Raw genomic sequence first — 8,692 nt, 5'->3', positions numbered from 1 at the left:
GTGCCATGACGTTGCAGAGATCCTTTCTATTTAGTTGGCGAACAATAAACGTTTATTATCACCGCGGCAGATCATCAGACAAAGCTTCCCCCTCCCGCCTCCCCCAAGTACGAGCGCTGCTGATAAGGGAACGGCTCCGGGTGACAGGCAGAGCCGCGGGCGCCATTTGGAAATAACTTCTTTTATTATTATTTTTTTTCCCCCGGTTCGCCTCTTGCAAGCACTTGCAGGGAGGCGGCAGGTGTCGGTGCGGAGGTGCTGCCGCTGCCCCCGCCCGCCGCCGCGGAGCCGCCTGCCCGGCTCGGCGCCTGGCAGCCGCTGGGCTCTGCCGTTCGGGCACACGCGGGGAGCGAAGTGCGCTGAATTTGTACTTTGAAGCCTTTTTCGCCTTAGATTTTTATGGCGCTACGGAGGCCTGGCAGAGGAGTGCCTCTGCTGAGCTCGGAGCCTTTGCTATTTCTTTCTTTGATTTTCTTTCTCTTCATCGCTTTCCTTTCCGCCCTTCCTCCTCTTGGTAGCACAGCGAGTCAGTGTGAGTCAGGACTTGTAAAATGCATTTCCAAAGCCCAGATGAAAAGTCTCTCAGGCGTGGTTGCTGCTTTATCGGAGCTCTCCCAAACCCACCTATGCAAACAGATTTGTAATATTTGTGTGCTTAACCGTGCATCTCTTTTACAGGAATCTGTTGCTGCGTGTGACATCTCTTGCAAGCTCCCAGAGAGAATTGATGGAGCATACAGCTAGGGAATAGGATGCCAGAGAAGCACAGAGGAAGAAACCAGGCAATCACCAGGTAAACTCAACCTTACTTTGATTTATTTCCTTTCACCTCGCCTGCAAGACCCTCCCCGCTCCAGTAAGGCAGCAGGAGAGCAGAGGGACTGTACGCGTGTGTGTTAAACGCCTGCTCCTCTCGTTTGCTTCCGCAGGATGGGAAGGTTCAGCGTCCATTGGATATGGGACAAGATCACTCGGCAACCCTTGTGGATTCTCCTTCTTCTAGAGGGGAATTATAGTTATGGATTTATTGTCCCGGTGCAGCACGTCCACCACCAGCAGCAGCAACAGCAGCAGCTTTCTGACTCTCTTCGGTGACGGGTATTCTTGGGTGGATAATACGGATTACGTTGTTATTGCTTAAGAATACGCGTAGTCGAGGAGAGTACCGGCGGCGGGCAGGCAGGCAGGCAGCGCGACCGCCCCCAGCCCACCAGCTGGCTCCTAACCTCCTCTAGTTGCCAAGGTAGCACCTTTTCCATCTTTTCCTACGCTTTGCAATGTTGCACTCTGTCTGTGTCTCTGCCGGGGCGGGGGGAGCTCGGACGCCCTGTCCCCTGCGGAGGGGGTGCCCGCGTGCGCGTGTGTGTGCGTGGGAGCAAGCACAGGGCTGGGGGGGGGGGCGGGAAAGGCTTGCCAAGCCTCGCAGGAGCACGCCGCGGGCGGCCCCGGCTCGCCGGGGGCTGCGGGCAGGGGCTGACCGGGGGAGCCGGGGCCGCTGCGGGGTGCGCCTCCGCGGGCAGCGCTCGGCAGGCTGCGCCGCGGCCGGGGGGAAGGCGCTGGTCCCGTCCGGGAAGCCCCGGTGCCCCGGCACACGGCCGGCAGCCCCCGGCCCGCGCCGCGCCCGGCGCCCGCAGCCCCTTGCCCCTCTCCGGCGGGGATCGCGGGGCGGGGATGGGAGGACCGGGGCGGCCCGCCCCGCCTGCCGGGGGGTCCCCACCCCCGGGACGCGGGTTGCCCGCAGGGCCGGGGCGGCCACGGCTACCCCCGCACCCGCCGGCGGAGCCTGGCATGCCACCGCCTCCACCGTCGCGGCCCCCGCGCCCACAGCAGGCGGGTCGTGCGGGGCTGGGGGGGTAGCCCGCAGGCGGGGAGGTGCCGAGCACCCGTGCTAGCGAGGCCAGGGGCACCCCGCACGGCCGTGGCAGCCCCCTACTCGCGGGGAAGCCCCTGTTCCCGGGCTGCCGAGGGGTCCGGCCACCCGGCGGGGCCGCTAAGGGGGAGCAGGTTGTGGCTGATTGCTTCGAGGGGGTGATGCCCCCCCTGCCCCCTTATTCTCACCCCTCAGTATTAAGCTGGTGAGGGCAGGATGAAGAACCCACCTTCGCACCAGCTCCCAGCTCAGCAGGTCGGGAAGCACCCAGCTGAATGCAGAGCTTGTTAGCCTCTGAGGCCCCAGGTTGCGATACATGTTCAGGGCCAGGGCCGAGGGGTTGTTTCCGCCCCTGGAGCTCAGGCGGTGGTTTCTTTGCTGCCCCAAAGAGCTCAGGATTATCCTCAAATGCTACTTGCAGCCAGGCAGGTGGGAGACACAACCAAGGGAGTGTTGATTCCCATTACTGGCCAAGCCATGCTCCATCTCTTTAACACAGAAGAAGAGGTGCATCTGTCCCCCTCCCCAAGCTCAGCAGTAGGGCATGGGCTTTGGTTATAAGCCTGGTCAACCTTTCAGATGCTGTGCTTAGGATAATCCAGCATAGCATTCATACTTCCAGTCTTTTTTCCCCTGCTCCTCTGCCCTCAAGATTGGCAGAGACGGGGAGCGGGGTGTGATCATCCCTATGTTTCCCCATTCGAGACCTCTCCACACACCCAGGTGATCCCAGGTCTTGTTGCCACGTAGTCGCAATTGTGAGACCAGATTTCAGCCTTAAGTGAATTAGATCAGAAGCCATTTTAAAGCAAGACGGAGAGTACTGTGACGAGATCGCCTTTTTGAATGGATCCTTCCCCAAGCTCAGCTATGATGAGGCTAAGAACGATATTTAACATGGACGAGCCAGACGTGGGTTGTGAGTGCGAGGCGGGATGATGGAGGATGTCTTTCTGTCTCTTGCTTAGCGATTGAAAGGCCATCTATGTTCTGCTTAATTATTTCCAACAACTGCCAAAGGAATCTTACCCTGTTGCCTTCGGTAGCGAGTGGAGCGCTCGTTGTTACACAGACGTGTGGATCTGTTATTCTTTAGACACATCTTTGATGCTAGCACTCTGATCCTCCTGTTTCTCTAATACCACTTGAAAGCAGATTTTTTTCTTGTAGTTTAGTATGTTCAACAGCCTCAGAAATAATGTTAAATTATGCTTTAAAAAGACACGATCAGCTGCTAAATCATAGTCAGTTCAGCACTGTAACACAGCCACATTCACAAGTGCTGCAGGAACAGCGATGGAAACACTATTTTAAACATCCAGGTTTGTATTACAAACCTTCCTCTGATCTGAGCTTCTAGTTGACATTTTCCCTTGAGTCATGACTTAGAGTATTATCAGGAGTTCCCATTTCATCACATAAAGGATGTGGTTTTGTTTGCTCTTTGCTTGGTTGAATATCTTCTGCAGTATGAATTGGACTGGTACCCATAAATACAAGCTTAGCAAAATGTTTCTTTGTACCTGGTTTCTTCTAGTTGCTTTCTGTTTAGCATGATGAGCTGGTTTTGCTGAATAATGCCTTAATGACAGGGCTGATGCATTTTTAATGCATGTACTCTTTGTCATTGTCAAAATTAACATTTTGATGATTGTAGATTTCTTTTCTCTAAAATCTTTTGGGAATTGCTATGATATGTGGGTTAAAAGAGTGAAACTGTAAGGTTCGATCAGAGAAATACTGGATATGCTCACCAAAATAATTATGAAATATTGTGTAAAGGCTCAATAGCATAAGGGCTCTTAGAATGATGTTTCCCAAGAGCGCGATCTCAGAGTGGCTCTCCCTGTTCATTAGCAGTTCCTGGGGTCTGTCACATATGTATATTGAAGGACAGAAGCAGTCGTTTCTGAACGACAGATCTCTAAGAAGAGACTATTTATACTGCGGGCTTGATCCCGGGAATGCACGTAGCTTCCACGGGACTGCTCAGGGGAGCAAGGTTGCTCATGTTAAATTCAAAATATTTTGGGCCAAATCCTACCATTCAATGCAATAGCAAAGCCCCAATTGATTTCACTGCGGGAAAGATTAGACCCCTAGTGAAAGGGATTTTTACAACACTACACTTCCTATTTTTTTGCTTTAGAAATTGTGAATCTGCGTGCTAAAAAATGAGTCCAAAAAAACCCCTGCCTCTAATAGTCTAATGATATTTTATTAACAGCAAAAATTATACCAAAAGCTATAGTGCAACATCATAAGAAATTGCTTTATAAATAGAGGTTTTTGATTGTACCAGTATGAGTATTTTCTAAGACAACATTTTAGAATGAGGTTTGTGGCAGCACCAACCGTGTGTTAACAGCTATTTTGGCAAGTGCATATTTCATTAATTTAGAATACTAAATTTCTGTTCTAAAATTGTTTTTGTAATCTGCATCCTGGTAGAAAATTAAATAAAGAATTAGCCCAAAAATAATTACTTGAACTTAGCCTTTTTTTAAAGGCCATAATCCTATGAAGATTTATATCTCTGGGTAATCTTATCCGCTGGAGTAGCCTCGAAGGCTGCTCCCATAGGTAAGTCTTTGTCGCGCCAGGGCCACCGTAGCAGCGTAGTCGATTGATGGAGGAGTGGACACTGGGGTGGCAGGCGCCCTGGTGCAGAGCAGGGTGCTGCAGGGCCCCCCCGCGCAGCCACCCGTGATGCTGGCTGCTCCCCACCCTGCTCCGCGCTGGGGAGACGGCGACTGCTCGGGCCTTCCCAGAGCAGGGGACTGCCGAAAGGGCTGTGCCCCCGAGCACCATGGGCACGTCGTGCCCCGTGGCGGGAATGGGAGAAGGAAGAGTAGCTTTTGTCCCTATTGCCCTGGGCAGGCAGGGGAACAGCCCTTCCTGGGTCTGCCTATAACAGGAAGGATCGCTCTGCTTAGCAATACCCTAAATTAAGTGATGAGGACTGCCATTTGATTTCAGGTGCTCTTTCCACAAATATTTAAGCCTACAGCCCTTATATCTATAGATATCTCTGAATGGAAGGAGAATATATATATATCCACACACACATATATATACACACATCTCTCTGACGGGAGGCTACAGCATAACATGAAAAGCCCCACTCTCCCGGACCTGACAGAGGCACAGCTCCCACTCACCTCAGCAGGGGCCGTGCCATTGCAGTGTGTATTTGTGACCGGTGTTGTGATTCTTCTTGCTGCCTGTGTATTTGCCTAAAATAAATGCACACACCGTTGCATGTAGATATGTACAGTTATGCAGATGCCTTTCCTTGGGATCAGTTCTGCTTGCTTTCCACTTTTAAGACTACACCTGATTTTGAGGGGAGTGTAAGATTTCTTCCCATAACAGGTTATTGCCTTTCGTGTCAGTTTAGGTGGCTTCTAGCGTTCATAGGGTTTTCTGATGGCAACTGAAAACAATAATACCTATACGTCCACACACTATAGACATACTTTGCAGCTGTCAGAATAAGCTAACTATAGCCTTTTTCTCTGGGTTTTTACATCACACTAGAAGTAATCTATACAACTGGATTTTTATGCTTTTTTTTTTTAATAAATAGTGTCTTTACATACACAAAAGGCTTTTTCTTCTCTTCCTTTTAAAAGATTACTATTTTTTTGAAAAGCACCCCTCCAGGGTATTACCCTTAGTTGTTATGACACCTCACCATTTAGTGTTGTAAAGGTATTAATAACCATAAATTTTTACCAGATTCAGCATCTGCCTCAGCTAACGCCCATGATGTTTGCATGCTTTTTATTGCTATCATTTAGTAATCAAATTGCTCAAAAATAAAAGGACTTGATTATCACATACCTGCAATGCATGGAGCTATTTATAAATGTTGGCTTGATAATAACAATGACTCAAAAGAAATTTAAATGACAGGCCAAAAATAAGAAGTCTAAAAGGGAAAACCCAAGCCAGCGTTCATAGAGATGATGCAAAGAGTCTGACATCAAAGGACAGAGAGGATCCTCAGAAAGGTAAAGAGAAGAGGCCTGGAAGTGATGGTAGAGGGTAGATGTGCCACGGCTTTGCAGAGCCAGAGGGCAGACAAGAGGAGAGGCGCCAGGGACGGCAGGCGAGGAGGTATCGGAGTGTGGCTCTGGGAGAGTGCGCCAGAAGTGGAAACCAGGGCTGGAACATCACACACATTTGGTAGTTTGCTTTCTAGTTAAAAGCAGCCAACAGAAAATTAGGTGAAATGTTCCAGAAACTAGAGGGGTTGATAGATGGGAAAAGTAAGAGCCCTGAATATATAGCTGAAGGGAGTTTTTATATATGAAAAAAAAAAAAGAATATACATACCTAGCCAAAATTACATAATAATGCCCATACAGATAAAGGAAATGAGTATCCTGCTTTTGAAATCGTTCTCCTACAGAAACCAGTGGGAATTTTCCACTGATTTCAGTGGGGACAGAATTTCTCCTGTCTGCAGGAAAGTGATGTAGCCTGGTGAGTGCAAATAGACCTAGGAGCTATGTAGGGAGACAATGCAGCGTGGCTATGAAGAAACGTTCCCTTTCAGTGAACCCAATACCTCTCTAGCCAGCGGGGATGATATAAAGTAACGGAGCAATCTCCAGGCAGGAAAGCCCTTCCCTGGGAGATATAAAATCAGCTTGGCCAAGACACCGCAGGCAGCAATCACCCTACGAGGGCTGGAGAGCCACCTGGGGAGGCCTTCTTGCCTCTGACTTCTGTGACACACCTTCATGGAGCTGAAATGGCTCTGGTGATTCCCCAATACTTTATACCACCAGATAGAAAGAGGTAGGCCCATAAGAGGCTACTTAAACTTTCCAAGCTACTCTCAGAGTATTTCAGATTAAGTCAAACTTAATCTTTTGTCTGTTTCAAGGTCAATTGTCACCACAGTATTGTTCTGTATCCGTCCATCTGAGTTGTATGTAATGTACGCCCCTTTCACATTATTACATCAGGCATGAAATGTTGGAAAAATATAGCTGACTTTTCTTTAATATTAAGAATTGCTGATTCATAATCTTGTTTGGGATGTTAGCAGTTCTCTTACTAAGTCAGGGCAATATCACAAAGTTTATTAATGTTCACAGGTCAAGCCTATCTTTTAAATCGCTGAAAGTCAATGACACAGTGAACACCATGGGATTGGTCTTCTCTAATTGGAGAAAGAGGGACATTCTGAACCAGAACTGTACAGCATTTGATTGTGCAGCCTGTTACCAAAAAAAGAACCATCTCACTGCATCTTACAGAGGCATTAACATAGATAATGTAGATTTAATATGACTTTTTTTAGATTATCTATAGTAATAGCTTTGCAAGTATTCACATTTTCCTAACAAGAAGTTGATAGAAAATTCAAATAAAAAGGCATCACTGTAATTACTGCATTATAAAGGACCTTTTTTTTTTTAAGTTAGGTGGGAAATAATAAGAGCAGAGAGGCTTGATGCATTAATGCTTCACATTATCTGGAAACTTATTCTTTAACAATCATTCTTCAGGAGATAACTTAGCTGGTTACTGCAAGAAGATGTAGAGCAGTATTACCTCTTCATCAAATTGACAAAAATATTCTTCTGAAATCCAAAATTATACAGTTCAATGTCTGCTGTTTTACTGGAGCAACAGTTATTACAGTCTTGATGCTCTGGTTGTTAAAAAGGACCACTGTAGGGAAAAATCGTTTCTTGTTCCCCTACTTTCCTCCACTGCCTGGCTGTCCCCCTTCTTGTTTATGATACATGCAAAAGGTTTGAGAGACAGAAGGGTTTTTCTTTCTCAACATGTTTTGTTTTAGAAATGTCGGGATCGTTTAATTTCCTGATTTTTTTTCTGAATGTCTTGAGCTATAGAGAAGAGCAGTGGAAACTTTCTCAGACCTCAGTTTAAGAGGTGGTGATTTTTCCATTTTTAAGAAAGAGACCTTTTTCCCTTTGTGTTTGCCAGGGGTCTGAGTTATGCAGAGGACAATAACATAATTACGTTCAAGGTTTCAGTACAATCCTTTTCTTTCTGACTGCGCGTGTCGTATTGTCCTTTGTTGTGTTATGACATCATGTGGCTGTGGTACATGTGATGACATAAGCCCATTTGCCTTCAGCCACTCAGAGAGCCCCTTGGTGAAAACAGGATCTGCAAGCCCTGTTCTAGGAAGCAAGAAAGAAGACCACTCCCTTTTGCTCTCCTTGTTTAGGTGCTCATCATTTCTGTGTATGTAAATTCTTACCAGCGAAGAATGCAGGACCAGTCCAGACCCTTGGTTAGAGATGAAAATAGACATGTTTAATTTTCATTTCCTGGAGCTGCAGCGAGTCAGTGCTGCTTGCTCTGCTCCAGCCTCCCTGGTACAGAGGGAGAAAAACTCCAACAAGGGAAAGGAGGCTGAATGGATGTGATGTGAAATCCAAGGAAAGCAAACCAAATAAATACATACCCCCTCCCAAATACTTAGCTGGAGTTTTTATGTTTTAATTTTTACCAAATGCCACTCTATTTAAAGTATTTCGTACTTCTTGGATGCAAAACTTAAATATGTGCCCCATAGAGAGGCTCAGAATAATAGCTCTGCTTTCTCTAATAAAATCTCTCTTCTGAGATTAACTCTGGAGCTAGCAGTAAGGTCAGTATTTCATTTCATAGAAGTCAGCTCACGCTGACAAGGGTTTGGCCTTCTTAGTGATGGGCTGTTTGCTGCTCAGAAGTGTGAGGAATGGCTTTCTGAAATATCGATAGCTTGCCTTTGCTAGAGTTCATGATCAAATTTAGCTGGCAAGTATCAATGCGCTAGAGCACCCGGAC

At 47.3% G+C, this 8,692-nt stretch overlaps 1 long non-coding RNA gene across 1 annotated transcript in view; it reads left to right on the top strand.

Moving 5' to 3' along the window:
* The first annotated feature begins 678 nt into the window (after nt 1–678).
* LOC142084984 (uncharacterized) overlaps nt 679–8,692 on the top strand; it is a 43,401-nt gene continuing 35,387 nt past the window's right edge. The window contains exons 1-2 of the long non-coding RNA XR_012674512.1: nt 679–793; nt 930–1,243. This is a non-coding gene — a long non-coding RNA (uncharacterized LOC142084984). The remainder of the gene's footprint in view (nt 794–929; nt 1,244–8,692) is intronic.

Source organism: Calonectris borealis, chromosome 8, assembly GCF_964195595.1.
Source record: "Calonectris borealis chromosome 8, bCalBor7.hap1.2, whole genome shotgun sequence".
In the NCBI taxonomy this organism is placed as follows: Eukaryota; Metazoa; Chordata; class Aves; order Procellariiformes; family Procellariidae; genus Calonectris; species Calonectris borealis.
The sequence above is the reverse complement of the archived record's forward strand: the minus strand, read 5'-3'. Positions and strand labels throughout refer to the sequence as shown.